This window comes from Cetorhinus maximus, unplaced genomic scaffold (genome assembly GCF_964194155.1).
Source record: "Cetorhinus maximus unplaced genomic scaffold, sCetMax3.hap1.1 HAP1_SCAFFOLD_829, whole genome shotgun sequence".
NCBI classification, from domain to species: Eukaryota; Metazoa; Chordata; class Chondrichthyes; order Lamniformes; family Cetorhinidae; genus Cetorhinus; species Cetorhinus maximus.
In genome coordinates this window covers 144679-161392 of record NW_027596771.1, presented here as the reverse complement: position 1 = coordinate 161392, position 16714 = coordinate 144679, and the positions used below count along the sequence as shown (strand labels likewise).

The 16714-nt window shown below is 51.1% G+C and overlaps 2 pseudogenes; both read right to left on the bottom strand.

The window, feature by feature from the left end:
* Positions 1-8596: 8596 nt before the first annotated feature.
* Positions 8597-8774, bottom strand: LOC144674827 (U2 spliceosomal RNA; annotated as a pseudogene).
* A 7472-nt stretch (positions 8775-16246) lies between these two features.
* On the bottom strand, positions 16247-16427 carry LOC144674831 (U2 spliceosomal RNA; annotated as a pseudogene).
* Positions 16428-16714: the final 287 nt, after the last annotated feature.

Sequence of the window (16714 nt, the reverse complement as noted above, 5' to 3'; positions counted from 1 at the left end):
AGCCTCACAATTTGCTCCCAACCAGTTGGAACGGGGGTGGTGCTGGACAAATGTGGGTACAACCGAACGGAGGGTTGTATATTAGAAATTACCCACAGAGGAAACCATCACACCCGCTCAGGATACAAGGGAACCCCGGCTCCCAGTTAGTATCGGACACGCGTGAATAATGTACGTCCAACAAAGGGATCAGGTCTCAGTCAACCAGGGGGTCATTGTGCTGTGGCCTTTGTCTAATTAATACCATTAAGTTACTGATAATAAAAGATATATAAACTGTGCTCATTTGAACCTCGGTGGAGAAGTGCCTGGATTGCCCAGTGTTTGCTCCCCGCATGCGTAATAAAGGAACCACTTGAATATTGCATCTGGACTCCGAGTGTTGAACTTTTGTACCAGAGTATTCCTCGGTTCTTTCAACGTGTTGGTGGATTGAGCAGACAAGTGGCAGATGAAGTTCAATGTACAGAAGTGTGAGGTGATCCATTTTGGCAGGAAGAATATGGTGAGACAGCATAAAATAAAGGAAGAGCCTCTAAAAGAGGTGCACAAACAGAGGGAACTCAGACGTACATAGGCCATTGAAGATGGCAGGACGTGTTGAGAGCAGTTAATAAAGCAGATAGTATCTTAGGCTTTATTAATAGGGGCATTGAGTACAAGAGTAAGGAGGTCATGTTGAACTCGTATAAGACACTAATTAGGCCTCATCTGGAATACTGCGTCCAGTTCTGGGCGCCATACTTGAGGAAGGATGTGAAGACATTGGAGAGGGTACAGAGGAGATTCACAAGAATGATTCCCGGGATGAAGAACTGTAGCTATGAGGATAGATTGGAGAGGATGGGACTGTTTTCCTTGGAGAAAAGAAGGCTGTGAGGAGAGTTGGTGGAGGTATTCAAGATCCTGAGAGATATGGACAAGGTAAATCGTGAGAAACTGTTTCCACTCAAGTGAACATCAAGGACTAGAGGGCACAGATTCAAAATAATTGGCAAAAGGAGTAAATGTGATGTGAGGAAAGATTAATTCACCCAGAGGGTGGTTGGAGTCTGGAACAAAATTCCTGAGAGGGTGCTGGAGGCAGATTCGATCGAGGTATTCAGAAGGGAATTGGATCGTTACCTGAAAAGACAGAATGTGCAAGGTTACGGGGATGAGGCAGGGGAGTAGGACTAGGTGGAAGGCTCTTTCAGAGACCCAGTGCAGACTTGATAGGCCGAATGGCCTCCTTCCACACTGTAAAAAATTCTGTGACATCACAAAGCAGTATCAAGATTTTGTGATTTAGAGATAGATCATGAAATCGGAAATGATCAAAACAAAGGGCGTACATTTATTGTGAGCTGTACAGCCCGAGGGGCTCTAAACAGTTCCCAGTCCCTCGGTACACTGTGGCAGAAGGGTCTTAGACAGCGACCCTTCCCCATTGCGCCTTTGCGGCAGCTGCCCCAAGCTTTAGTGCGTCCCTCAGCACGTAGTCCTCGGCCTTGGAATGTGCCAGTCCGCAACACTCGGTCGGGGACAACTCTTTGTGCTGGAAGACCAACAAGTTTCAGGCAGACCAAAGAGCGTCTTTCACCGAGTTGATGATCCTCCAGCTGCAGTTGATGTTTGTCTCGGTGTGTGTCCCTGGGAACAGCCCGTAGAGCATAGAGTCCTGTGTCACAGAACTGCTCGGGATGAACCTAAACAGAAACCACTGCATCTCTCTCCAGACTTTCTTTGCAAAGGCACAATCCACAAGGAGGTGGACAACGGTCTCTTCCCCACCACAGCCACCTCGAGGGCAACGTGCAGAGGGGGTGAGCTTCCTGGCGTGTAGGAAGGATCTGACGGGGAGGGCCTTTCTCACCACCAGCCAAGCTACGTCTTGGTGCTTGTTGGAAAGTTCTGGCGATGAGGCATTCTGCCAAATGACTTTGACAGTCTGCTCGGGGAACCATCCCACAGGGTCCACCCTCTCCTTATCCCTCAGGGCCTCTAGGACGTTACGTGCTGACCACTGCCTGATGGACTTGTGGTCAAAGGTGTTTTTCTGCATCAATTTTTCCACCAGGGACAGGTGGTACGGCACGGTCCAACTACTTGGAGCGTTCCGCGGCAGCGTGGCCAGACCCATCCTTCGCAACACCGGGGACAGGTAGAACCTCAGCACGTAGTGACACTTGGTGTTTGCGTACTGAGGGTCTACGCACCGCTTGATGCAGCCGCACACAAAGGTGGCCATCAGTATGAGGGCGATGTTGGGCACGTTTATTCCCCCTTTATCTAGAGGCTTATACAGCGCGTCCCTGCGGACACGATCCATTTTCGACCTCCAGATAAAGGGGAAGATGGCTCGGGTGATCGCCATCGCGCAGCAGTCTGGAATGGGCCAGACCTGCGCCATGTACAGCAACAGCGAGAGTGCCTCACACCTGATGACCAGGTTCTTACCCGCAACGGAGAGGAAGCGTCGCTCCCAGATTCCCAGTTTCCTTTTCACCATAGACACTGGATCCTTCCAGTTTCTAACGCATACCCCGGTCCCTCTGAACCATATCCCCAGCACCTTCAGGCCGTCAGCACTGACGGTGAAGGGGACAAAGGATCGGTCAGCCCAGTTCCCAAAGAACACGGCCTCGCTCTTCCCACGATTTACCTTGGCTCCCGAGTCCAGTTCGAACTGGTCGCAGATGTGGATCAGTCTGCACACCGACAGCGGATCAGAACAGAAGACGGCGACATCGTCCATGTACAGGGAGGCTTTGATCTGAGTGCCTCCACTGCCTGGGATCGTAACTCCTCTAATGCCCGGATCCTTCCTGATGGACTCAGCAAAGAACAGGCGAGAGAGGACAGCCCTGCCTGACTCCAGATTTAATTGGAAAGCTATCTGATTCCCACCCATTGATTGAGACTGCGCTACTGATGTTAGTGTAGAGTAGGATCCAACTGGATCCAATTGCGAATTCCCTCCCCAAACCCCATTTTGAGAGCACATCCACCATGTAGGTGTGCGATATTCTGTCAAAGGCTTTCTCCTAATCCAGGCTGATGAGGCAGGTGTCCACACCCCTGTCCTGCACATAGGCAATCGTATCCCTGAGCAGCGCCAGGCTGTCAGAGATCTTCCTGCCCGGCACAGTGCAGGTCTGGTCAGGGTGTATCACCAATTCCAGAGCGGATTTGACCCGATTGGCGATGACCTTGGACAGAATCTTATAGTCCACATTCAACAGTGAAATGGGTCGCCAATTTCTAATTTCCTCCCTTTCTTCCTTGTGCTTGTACATGAGGGTGATGATGCCTTTCCTCATGGATTCTGACATACTGCCGGCCAGGAGCATACTCTCGTACACCCCTAGCAGGTCTGGGCCCATCCAGTCCCACAGAGCCCAATACAACTCCGCCGGCAAGCCGTCGCTTCTGGGGAGATTTACTCTTCTCGAAGGACTCAAGGGCCTAAGTCAGTTCGTCAGGAGTTCGCGGTTTGTCCAGCCTCTCCCGTGTACTGTCGCCTAAGACCTCCGTGATAGAGGACAAGGAGGACTGGGAGGCCGTGCTGTCCGTCGGCTTCACGTCATAAAATCCGGCATAAAAGGATTTGCTGATCCTCAAAATGTCGGACTGCGCTGACTTTACTGATCTGTCTTCTTCATTCAGGCTGCTGAACACAGAGCTCTCTCTCTGTTCCTTTTGGAAGAAGAAACGTGAGCACGTCTCATCCTGCTCCACGGAGCGGACTCTGGAACGGAAGATGTTCTTGGAGGCAAAGTGCGAGGCTTGCTGGCTCTTCACCTCTTGGAGTTCTTCCTTGACATCGACCCCCACCGACTGCAGCCGGAGCAGATTCTGCATGTTTTTCTGGAGTCGGGACATTTCCCTCTCTTCCTTTCTAGCTTTCTGGATGCTTTTGAGGATGAAAAACCTCTTGGTGTTTCCCTTGATCGCTTCCCACCAGTGTGTCAGACTCAAAGAGGGGTTTCATGGTTCTCCAACCTTCATAAGCCCTCTTGAGCTCCTCAATGTTCTCTGGGGTCAGCAGTTGCACGAATAGCTTCCATGCCCCCCTGCCCACCCTCAGGTCCTTCTCCAAGTGGCAGTCCGCCAGTAGGATGCAGTGGTCAGAGAAGAACACCGGCTTGACCTCGGTGGATCTGACTGTGAATGCACGGGACACAAAGAGGAAGTCTATCCTGGAACGAATGGACCCGTCTGGCCGCGACCAGGTGTATCTACGCTGCGCTCCGTCTGCAGGGTTGCTGAAGACGTCGTGCAGCTTGGCATCCTTAACTGTTTCCATCAGGGATCTGGACGTAGCGTCCAATCTGCTTCCGGCCCTGCCGGATCGTCCAGCCGCATCGATGATGCAGTTGAAGTCCCCGCCCAGAATGACCGGCCTGGAGGTCGCCAGCAGCAGTGGGAGCTGCTGAAAAACCTCCAGCCGCTCAGCCCCTTGTGCCGGGCCGTACACGTTAATTAACCGGAGTGGAGCGTTCTTGTACATTACGTCTGCTACCAGGAGTCGCCCGCCCACCACCTCCTTGACCTCGGAGACGGTGAAGTTGCCTCCCCGCAGCAGAATACCCAGGCCGGAGGAACGAGAGTCGTTTCCGCCCGACCAGATCGATGGCCCGTGGGACCACCATCGTGACCATTGCCTGTAGGAGCTGAGGTGCGGTATCGCACACTCCTGCAGAAACAACAGGTCAGCTTTGACCTTGGCTAGGTAGTCCAAGGTCGCAACACATCGCGTAGTAGATTTAATGCTACGCACATTTATGGATACAATCTTTAAACCCATATTAAAGCATTTATTCTCCTACCAAACCCACTGTCTCTGAGAGTCCCAGACCTTTAGTCTGCTCCTTCATACCCGTAGTGAGCTCAAATTCCTTCACTTTGGATGGGCTGAGGTAGATCTCCTTGGCCGTGTTCTGCTCCGGTGGCATCTGGAGGTTCACGTAGTGAGCGGATTTTGAGATGACCTTTGCTGGAGAAGCTTCTCCAAAACTCACCCCCTCTGGGGGGTTGCTGTTCCCGGCTTCCTGGAGCTGGGGTGCGATGATTGCCTCACTGCTCCCAGATTCCAGGGGCTGTGGTGCACTGGCCTCCTCAGGTTGCAGGCCAAGTTGGGGTGCGCTGGTCTCCTTGTTGTCTCCAATTTTCTGGAGCTCGGGTGTCTCGTCCTCCAACGCCCTGGAGCTTTGCCGCCTCTTCTGTCGGTGCCGCTCTGGCACTTCCTCATCCGAAGAGCTGCTGCCCTTGTCATCCGTGTCGGATGGGAGACGCCTCTTGCCGCTTCTCTGGGAAACGCCTTTGCTTCTTCTTCGCTCCCTCTTACTTTTCTTGTTCTTCACCGTCCGCCACTCCCCCTGCTGCTTTTCCACTGCTGCCTCCTCCTCCATTGATTCGCTGTCCTGAGGACTGGAAGGTTCAGGGGGTAGTGCTGTTGATTGGCTCTCTGTTGCCTCAATCTCTTTCTCCACCTTGTCTCTCTCTGTGTCCTCCTTTGTCCCGTTGAGCTCCCTGGGGGCCTTGGTGGTTGGAGTGACACGGAACATTTCTTCTGCTTCCCCGTGGTCGGCTTTGGCTGCCTGTGCGTAAGTACGGCAGCGTTTGGGGCAGGTCCTGTAGAGGTGACTTGCCTCGCCACACAGGTTGCAGCACTTGGCCTGTTTGCAGTCTTTTGTCTGGTGCCCTTCCTGTTTGCAGATCTTGCAGAGGGAGGCGCTGCAGTTGGCCGCCACATGACCAGCCTTGCCGCATGAGCGACAATGCTTGGGTTGCCCAGCGTAGACCAGGTAGCCACGGTTTCCCCCGATAGCGAAACTGGAAGGAGGGTGGAAAATGGCTCCCTTACCATCGGTCTTTAGCGTGACCTTAAACAGGCGTTTGCCTGTCCAGATCCCCAAGTCGTCTCGAATCTCGGTGCCGCTCCCCACCTTATCGAAGTACCTGGTGAGGAAGGTGACCACGTCGGCGACAGGGACGAAGGGGTTGTACACATGCACCATCACCTCACGTTCCCGTTGCAACGGCAGAGAAAAGTGCGGCTCCGCCGTCAGGATCTTCATCTCCGGCAGGTCTCTCTTCTCCTCGAACACCCTCAGGAGCCGGACGCAGTCTGCCACCCGCTTGAACGTCACGTCAAAATAACCGCCTTTGCGGGAGTCGTGCAGGGTGAAGATCTCCGTAGCTTGGAAGCCGCACGCCTTCAACAGGATCCTCCTGGTGAAGAAGCCCCGATCCATAGGTGATCCTCCTTCGCTGTGGTTCACCGTGACTCGGACGGTGATAGGTAACCCACGGTATGGATTTCGATTGCGATTGGTTATAGCCCTTCCATCCCGACCTTGCCTTGGTAGGACCATGGTGTCGCCCCTGCAACACTTGATCTTAGCCAAAAGGCCGAGAAGCGATTCCATTCGCCTTCCTTGTTACCTGCTGTACCTGCATACTAGCTTTCAGCGATTCGTGCGCGAGGACACCCAGATCCCTCTGTGCTGAAGCATTTCTGAAGTTTCTCTCCATTTGAATAATAAGTCGCCTTTTTATTCTTCTGACCAAAATGGATAACCGCACACTTATTAAACTTATTTAACTTAGTTAAACTCCATCTGCCAAATTTTGGCCCATTCACCTAACCTGTCCATATCCATTTGTAAATTTCTTATTTCTTCATTGCAACTTACTTTCCCACCTATTTTGGTGTCATCTGCAAATTTAGCTATAGTACCTTCTACTCCTGAATCCAAGTAAATAGTTGGGGCCCGAGGACCGAACCCTGTGGCACCCCACTAGTTACAGCTTGGCATCCACAAAAGACCCATTTATCTTGACTCTCTGCTTTCTGTTGGTTAGCCAATCCTCTATCCAAGCTAATATATTACCCTTAGCTGCGTGTGATCTTATCTTGTGTATTAATCTTTTGTGCGGCACCTTATCAAATGCCTTCTGGAAGTCCAGACATACTACATCTACAGGATCCCCGTTATCCACTTTGCTTGTCACATCTTCAAAGAACTCTAGCAAATTAGTCAAACACGATTTACTCTTCGTAAAGCCATGCCGACTCTGAGGGATTGCATTTTGACTTGCATTTTAGGAAGGTAGTGGAGGCATTGGAGAGAGTGCAGAAGAGGTTTACGAGTTTGGTTCCAGGGGCGAGGAAGTTGAGTTATGAAGTAAGATTGGAGAAGTTGGGACTGTATTCCTTGGGGAAAAGAAGTCTGAGAGGAGACTTGATAGAGGTATTGAAAATCATGAGGGGTCTGGAGAGAGTAGATAGGGAGAAACTGTTTGCACCGGGGCAAGGATCGAGAAGGAGAGGGCACAGGTTTAAAGTAACTGGCAAAAGAAGTAAAAGCGATAGGAGCAGCGAGCGGTCAGGGTCTGGAATGCACCACCTGATAGCGCGGCGGAGGCAGGTTCAATTGAAGAGGGAATGAGATGATTATTTGAAAAGAAAGCATGTGCCGGGTTACGTGGAGAAGGCAGGAGAAAGGCACGAGGTGAAATGTTCACCGGGAGAGCTGGTGCAGGCACGACGGGCGGAATGGGCTCCTTGTGCAATGTAAGGATTGTGTGAATGTGGATGTAGAGGTTTCGGAGTAGCTGTGTAAAGTGTGTGAGCTTTGAGGTGTGAGTTTTGATTGTTGCTGTGTCAGCAGCAGCAGCGGCAGCGGCAGCAGAGAGCTGGTTTAAAATGTTGTGAGGCGAAAGGTGCAGCTGAGAGAGTGTTTGAGAGGTGTATTTGCAAGTGAAAGCTGTTTTTGTATAAGTGAGGTAGAGTGTTTGTGAGATGAGAGTGCTGTCTGTGAGTGTTGGGTGAGCGTGCGTGTTTTTTGTGTGTAGCTGCTGCGGGTGAGTGAGTGAGAGAGAGAGAGAGAGAGAGAGAGAGAAAGAAAGAAAGTTGGATAAAAACAAAAAGCTAAAAGCTACTGCGGATGCTGGAAATCCAAAACAAAATAAAAACAGAATTACCTGGAAAAACTCAGCAAGTCTGGCAGCATCGGCGGAGAAGAAACCAGTCAACGTTTCGAGCCCTCATGGCCCTTCAGCAGAACTGAAGCATAGTTTCAACAAGGGAGAAATATAAATTGGTTTAAGGTGGGTGGGGGGGGAAGAGACACATTGAGGGTGTAGTGTGAGCAGATAATCAAAAGATGTCAGAGACAAAAGGGTCAAAGAGGTGTTGAAGGTGGTGGTCTTTGTCTGAGAAAAGTGCTAATTAAGAATGCAAGACAGGATATTCAAAGTACAGCTCTAGTGGGGGTGGGGTGGAAAGACTAAAGACCTTCAACACCTCTTTGACCCTTTTGTCTCTGACATCTTTTGATTATCTGCTCACACCACACCCTCAATGTGTCTCTTCCCCCCCACCCACCTTAAACCAATTTATATTTCTCCCTTGTTGAAACTATGCTTCAGTTCTGCTGAAGGGCCATGAGGGCTCGAAACGTTGACTGATTTCTTCTCCGCCGATGCTGCCAGACTTGCTGAGTTTTTCCAAAGAAAGTTGGATTTTGGAACATGTACATGTTGAGAAGTAAAGAAAGCAGATGTTTGTAAGAAAACTATTTTTAGCATTGAAAATCCCCTGGAAAGGGGAGGGTGCACCGTTCCCAGAGATACTGCAATACCGGGTCGATGCGTGGAGTGGACGGAGCAAGCCCCTATTCCATCTCCCTGCTCCAAAAATCAATTTAATATATGGTCCCCAGATAAGGGACGTATCAGATATTAAACTGATAAGAACAGATTTTTTTTTTTTTTTGTAAAAATATACTTTATTCATAAAAATCTTCAATCACATTCAAAACCATTTCAAAAACAACATTACAAGGGTACAATCCAGGTTAAACTTTTACAAAATGTATCACCAGGTGCATCAGTACAAACAATATTACAGTCATTTACAGCCTTTCATTTTGATCTGTACAGCCCGAGGGGCTCTAAACAGTTCCCAGTCTCTCGGTGCGCTGTGGTAGAAAGGTCTTAGACAGCGACCCTTCCCCATTGCGCCTTTGCGGCAGCTGCCCCAAGCTTTAGTGCGTCCCTCAGCACGTAGTCCTGGACTTTGGATTGTGCCAGTCCGCAACAATCGGTCGGGGACAACTCTTTGTGCTGGAAGACCAACAAGTTTCGGGCAGACCAAAGCGCGTCTTTCACCGAGTTGATGATCCTCCAGCTGCAGTTGATGTTTGTCTCGGTGTGTGTCCCTGGGAACAGACCGTAGAGCACAGAGTCCTGTGTCACAGAACTGCTCGGGATGAACCTCGACAGCAACCACTGCATCTCTCTCCAGACTTTCTTTGCAAAGGCACAATCCACAAGGAGGTGAACAACGGTCTCTTCCCCACCACAGCCACCTCGAGGGCATCGTGCAGAGGGGGTGAGACTCCTGGCGTGTAGGAAGGATCTGACGGGGAGGGCCTTTCTCACCACCAGCCAAGCTACGTCTTGGTGCTTGTTGGAAAGTTCTGGCGATGAGGCATTCTGCCAAATGACTTTGACAGTCTGCTCGGGGAACCATCCCACAGGGTCCACCCTCTCCTTATCCCTCAGGGCCTCTAGGACGTTACGTGCTGACCACTGCCTGATGGACTTGTGGTCAAAGGTGTTTTTCTGCATCAATTTTTCCACCAGGGACAGGTGGTACGGCACGGTCCAACTACTTGGAGCGTTCCGCGGCAGCGTGGCCAGACCCATCCTTCGCAACACCGGGGACAGGTAGAACCTCAGCACGTAGTGACACTTGGTGTTTGCGTACTGAGGGTCTACGCACCGCTTGATGCAGCCGCACACAAAGGTGGCCATCAGTATGAGGGCGATGTTGGGCACGTTTTTTCCCCCTTTATCTAGAGGCTTGTACATCGCGTCCCTGCAGACACGATCCATTTTCGACCTCCAGATAAAGCGGAAGATGGCTCGAGTGATCGCCATCGCGCAGGAGTGTGGAATGGGCCAGACCTGCGCCACGTACAGCAACAGCGAGAGTACCTCACACCTGATGACCAGGTTCTTACCCGCAATGGAGAGGGAGCGTCGCTCCCACATGCCCAGTTTCCTTTTCACCATAGCCACTCGCTCCTTCCAGTTTCTAACGCATGCCCCGGTCCCTCCGAACCATATCCCCAGCACCTTCAGGCCGTCAGCCCTGACAGTGAAGGGGACAAAGGATCGGTCAGCCCAGTTCCCAAAGAACATGGCCTCGCTCTTCCCACGATTTACCTTGGCTCCCGAGGCCAGTTCGAACTGGTCGCAGACGTGCATCAGTCTGCGCACCGACAGCGGATCCGAGCAGAAGACGGCGACGTCGTCCATGTACAGGGAGGCTTTTACCTGAGTGCCTCCACTGCCTGGGATCGTCACTCCTCTTATGCCCGGATCCTTCCTGATGGACTCGGCAAAGGGTTCTATGCAGCACACAAAAAGGACAGGCGAGAGAGGGCAGCCCTGCCTGACTCCAGATTTAATCGGAAAGCTATCTGTTTCCCACCCATTGATTGAGACTGCGCTACTGATGTTAGTGTAGAGCAGTTGGATCCAATTTCGAATTCCCTCCCCAAAGCCCATTTTGGAGAGCACATCCCCCATGTAGGTGTGCGATATTCTGTCAAAGGCCTTCTCCTGATCCAAGCTGATGAGGCAGGTATCCACACCCCTGTCCTGTACATAGGCAATCGTATCCCTGAGCAGCGCCAGGCTGTCAGAGATCTTCCTGCCTGGCACAGAGCAGGTCTGGTCAGGGTGAATCACCAATTCCAGAGCGGATTTGACCCGGTTGGCGATGACCTTGGACAGAATCTTATAGTCCACATTCAACAGTGAAATGGGTCGCCAATTTCTAATTTCCTCCCTTTCCCCCTTGTGCTTGTAGATGAGGGTGATGATGCCTTTCCTCATGGATTCTGACATGCTGCCGGCCAGGAGCATACTCTCGTACACTTCTAGCAGGTCTGGGCCGATCAAGTCCCACAGAGCCGAATACAACTCCGCCGGCAGGCCGTCGCTTCCGGGGGTTTTACTCTTCTCGAAGGACTCGAGGGCCTTAGTCAGTTCGTCAGGAGTTAGCGGTTTGTCTAGGCTCTCCCGCGTACTGTGGTCTAGGACCTCCGTGATAGAGGACAGGAAGGACTGGGAGGCCGTGCTGTCCGTGGGCTTCACGTCATACAGTCCGGCATAAAAGGATTTGCTGATCCTCAGAATGTCGGACCGTGATGACTTTACTGAGCCGTCTTCTTCCTTCAGGCTGCTGATCACAGAGCGCTCTCTGTGTACCTTTTGGAAGAAGAAACGTGAGCACGTCTCATCCTGCTCCACGGAGCGGACTCTGGAACGGAAGATGATCTTGGAGGCCTCCGAGGCAAAGTGCGAGGCTTGCTGGCCCTTCACCTCTTGGAGCTCCTCCTTGACATCGACCCCCATCGACTGCAGCCGGAGCAGATTCTGCATCTTTTCCTGGAGTCGGGACATTTCCCTCTGTTCCTTTCTAGCTTTCTGGGTGCCTTTGAGGATGAAAAACCTCTTGATGCTTCCCTTGATCACTTCCCACCAGTGTGTCAGGGACTCAAAGAGGGGTTTCACGGTTCTCCAACCTTTGTAATCCCTCTTGAGCTCCTCAATGTTCTCTGGGGTCAGCAGTTGCACATTTAGCTTCCATGCCCCCCTGCCCACCCTCAGGTCCTTCTCCAAGTGGCAGTCCGCCAGTAGGATGCAGTGGTCAGAGAAGAACACCGGCTTGACCTCGGTGGATCTGACTGTGAATGCACGGGACACAAAGAGGAAGTCTATCCTGGAACGAATGGACCCGTCTGGCCGCGACCAGGTGTATCTACGCTGCGCTCCGTCTGCAGGGTTGCTGAAGACGTCGTGCAGCTTGGCATCCTTAACTGTTTCCATCAGGGATCTGGACGTAGCGTCCAATCTGCTTCCGGCCCTGCCGGATCGTCCAGCCGCATCGATGATGCAGTTGAAGTCCCCGCCCAGAATGACCGGCCTGGAGGTCGCCAGCAGCAGTGGGAGCTGCTGAAAAACCTCCAGCCGCTCAGCCCCTTGTGCCGGGCCGTACACGTTAATTAACCGGAGTGGAGCGTTCTTGTACATTACGTCTGCTACCAGGAGTCGCCCGCCCACCACCTCCTTGACCTCGGAGACGGTGAAGTTGCCTCCCCGCAGCAGAATACCCAGGCCGGAGGAACGAGAGTCGTTTCCGCCCGACCAGATCGATGGCCCGTGGGACCACCATCGTGACCATTGCCTGTAGGAGCTGAGGTGCGGTATCGCACACTCCTGCAGAAACAACAGGTCAGCTTTGACCTTGGCTAGGTAGTCCAAGGTCGCAACACATCGCGTAGTAGATTTAATGCTACGCACATTTATGGATACAATCTTTAAACCCATATTAAAGCATTTATTCTCCTACCAAACCCACTGTCTCTGAGAGTCCCAGACCTTTAGTCTGCTCCTTCATACCCGTAGTGAGCTCAAATTCCTTCACTTTGGATGGGCTGAGGTAGATCTCCTTGGCCGTGTTCTGCTCCGGTGGCATCTGGAGGTTCACGTAGTGAGCGGATTTTGAGATGACCTTTGCTGGAGAAGCTTCTCCAAAACTCACCCCCTCTGGGGGGTTGCTGTTCCCGGCTTCCTGGAGCTGGGGTGCGATGATTGCCTCACTGCTCCCAGATTCCAGGGGCTGTGGTGCACTGGCCTCCTCAGGTTGCAGGCCAAGTTGGGGTGCGCTGGTCTCCTTGTTGTCTCCAATTTTCTGGAGCTCGGGTGTCTCGTCCTCCAACGCCCTGGAGCTTTGCCGCCTCTTCTGTCGGTGCCGCTCTGGCACTTCCTCATCCGAAGAGCTGCTGCCCTTGTCATCCGTGTCGGATGGGAGACGCCTCTTGCCGCTTCTCTGGGAAACGCCTTTGCTTCTTCTTCGCTCCCTCTTACTTTTCTTGTTCTTCACCGTCCGCCACTCCCCCTGCTGCTTTTCCACTGCTGCCTCCTCCTCCATTGATTCGCTGTCCTGAGGACTGGAAGGTTCAGGGGGTAGTGCTGTTGATTGGCTCTCTGTTGCCTCAATCTCTTTCTCCACCTTGTCTCTCTCTGTGTCCTCCTTTGTCCCGTTGAGCTCCCTGGGGGCCTTGGTGGTTGGAGTGACACGGAACATTTCTTCTGCTTCCCCGTGGTCGGCTTTGGCTGCCTGTGCGTAAGTACGGCAGCGTTTGGGGCAGGTCCTGTAGAGGTGACTTGCCTCGCCACACAGGTTGCAGCACTTGGCCTGTTTGCAGTCTTTTGTCTGGTGCCCTTCCTGTTTGCAGATCTTGCAGAGGGAGGCGCTGCAGTTGGCCGCCACATGACCAGCCTTGCCGCATGAGCGACAATGCTTGGGTTGCCCAGCGTAGACCAGGTAGCCACGGTTTCCCCCGATAGCGAAACTGGAAGGAGGGTGGAAAATGGCTCCCTTACCATCGGTCTTTAGCGTGACCTTAAACAGGCGTTTGCCTGTCCAGATCCCCAAGTCGTCTCGAATCTCGGTGCCGCTCCCCACCTTATCGAAGTACCTGGTGAGGAAGGTGACCACGTCGGCGACAGGGACGAAGGGGTTGTACACATGCACCATCACCTCACGTTCCCGTTGCAACGGCAGAGAAAAGTGCGGCTCCGCCGTCAGGATTTTCATCTCCGGCAGGTCTCTCTTCTCCTCGAACACCCTCAGGAGCCGGACGCAGTCTGCCACCCGCTTGAACGTCACGTCAAAATAACCGCCTTTGCGGGAGTCGTGCAGGGTGAAGATCTCCGTAGCTTGGAAGCCGCACGCCTTCAACAGGATCCTCCTGGTGAAGAAGCCCCGATCCATAGGTGATCCTCCTTCGCTGTGGTTCACCGTGACTCGGACGGTGATAGGTAACCCACGGTATGGATTTCGATTGCGATTGGTTATAGCCCTTCCATCCCGACCTTGCCTTGGTAGGACCATGGTGTCGCCCCTGCAACACTTGATCTTAGCCAAAAGGCCGAGAAGCGATTCCATTCGCCTTCCTTGTTACCTGCTGTACCTGCATACTAGCTTTCAGCGATTCGTGCGCGAGGACACCCAGATCCCTCTGTGCTGAAGCATTTCTGAAGTTTCTCTCCATTTGAATAATAAGTCGCCTTTTTATTCTTCTGACCAAAATGGATAACCGCACACTTATTAAACTTATTTAACTTAGTTAAACTCCATCTGCCAAATTTTGGCCCATTCACCTAACCTGTCCATATCCATTTGTAAATTTCTTATTTCTTCATTGCAACTTACTTTCCCACCTATTTTGGTGTCATCTGCAAATTTAGCTATAGTACCTTCTACTCCTGAATCCAAGTAAATAGTTGGGGCCCGAGGACCGAACCCTGTGGCACCCCACTAGTTACAGCTTGGCATCCACAAAAGACCCATTTATCTTGACTCTCTGCTTTCTGTTGGTTAGCCAATCCTCTATCCAAGCTAATATATTACCCTTAGCTGCGTGTGATCTTATCTTGTGTATTAATCTTTTGTGCGGCACCTTATCAAATGCCTTCTGGAAGTCCAGACATACTACATCTACAGGATCCCCGTTATCCACTTTGCTTGTCACATCTTCAAAGAACTCTAGCAAATTAGTCAAACACGATTTACTCTTCGTAAAGCCATGCCGACTCTGAGGGATTGCATTTTGACTTGCATTTTAGGAAGGTAGTGGAGGCATTGGAGAGAGTGCAGAAGAGGTTTACGAGTTTGGTTCCAGGGGCGAGGAAGTTGAGTTATGAAGTAAGATTGGAGAAGTTGGGACTGTATTCCTTGGGGAAAAGAAGTCTGAGAGGAGACTTGATAGAGGTATTGAAAATCATGAGGGGTCTGGAGAGAGTAGATAGGGAGAAACTGTTTGCACCGGGGCAAGGATCGAGAAGGAGAGGGCACAGGTTTAAAGTAACTGGCAAAAGAAGCAAAAGCGATAGGAGCAGCGAGCGGTCAGGGTCTGGAATGCACCACCTGATAGCGCGGCGGAGGCAGGTTCAATTGAAGAGGGAATGAGATGATTATTTGAAAAGAAAGCATGTGCCGGGTTACGTGGAGAAGGCAGGAGAAAGGCACGAGGTGAAATGTTCACCGGGAGAGCTGGTGCAGGCACGACGGGCGGAATGGGCTCCTTGTGCAATGTAAGGATTGTGTGAATGTGGATGTAGAGGTTTCGGAGTAGCTGTGTAAAGTGTGTGAGCTTTGAGGTGTGAGTTTTGATTGTTGCTGTGTCAGCAGCAGCAGCGGCAGCGGCAGCAGAGAGCTGGTTTAAAATGTTGTGAGGCGAAAGGTGCAGCTGAGAGAGTGTTTGAGAGGTGTATTTGCAAGTGAAAGCTGTTTTTGTATAAGTGAGGTAGAGTGTTTGTGAGATGAGAGTGCTGTCTGTGAGTGTTGGGTGAGCGTGCGTGTTTTTTGTGTGTAGCTGCTGCGGGTGAGTGAGTGAGAGAGAGAGAGAGAGAGAGAGAGAGAAAGAAAGAAAGTTGGATAAAAACAAAAAGCTAAAAGCTACTGCGGATGCTGGAAATCCAAAACAAAATAAAAACAGAATTACCTGGAAAAACTCAGCAAGTCTGGCAGCATCGGCGGAGAAGAAACCAGTCAACGTTTCGAGCCCTCATGGCCCTTCAGCAGAACTGAAGCATAGTTTCAACAAGGGAGAAATATAAATTGGTTTAAGGTGGGTGGGGGGGGAAGAGACACATTGAGGGTGTAGTGTGAGCAGATAATCAAAAGATGTCAGAGACAAAAGGGTCAAAGAGGTGTTGAAGGTGGTGGTCTTTGTCTGAGAAAAGTGCTAATTAAGAATGACTAAAGACCTTTAGTCTTTCCACCCCACCCCCACTAGAGCTGTACTTTGAATATCCTGTCTTGCATTCTTAATTAGCACTTTTCTCAGACAAAGACCACCACCTTCAACACCTCTTTGACCCTTTTGTCTCTGACATCTTTTGATTATCTGCTCACACCACACCCTCAATGTGTCTCTTCCCCCCCACCCACCTTAAACCAATTTATATTTCTCCCTTGTTGAAACTATGCTTCAGTTCTGCTGAAGGGCCATGAGGGCTCGAAACGTTGACTGATTTCTTCTCCGCCGATGCTGCCAGACTTGCTGAGTTTTTCCAAAGAAAGTTGGATTTTGGAACATGTACATGTTGAGAAGTAAAGAAAGCAGATGTTTGTAAGAAAACTATTTTTAGCATTGAAAATCCCCTGGAAAGGGGAGGGTGCACCGTTCCCAGAGATACTGCAATACCGGGTCGATGCGTGGAGTGGACGGAGCAAGCCCCTATTCCATCTCCCTGCTCCAAAAATCAATTTAATATATGGTCCCCAGATAAGGGACGTATCAGATATTAAACTGATAAGAACAGATTTTTTTTTTTTTTTTTTGTAAAAATATACTTTATTCATAAAAATCTTCAATCACATTCAAAACCATTTCAAAAACAACATTACAAGGGTACAATCCAGGTTAAACTTTTACAAAATGTATCACCAGGTGCATCAGTACAAACAATATTACAGTCATTTACAGCCTTTCATTTGATCTGTACAGCCCGAGGGGCTCTAAACAGTTCCCAGTCTCTCGGTGCGCTGTGGTAGAAAGGTCTTAGACAGCGACCCTTCCCCATTGCGCCTTTGCGGCAGCTGCCCCAAGCTTTAGTGCGTCCCTCAGCACGTAGTCCT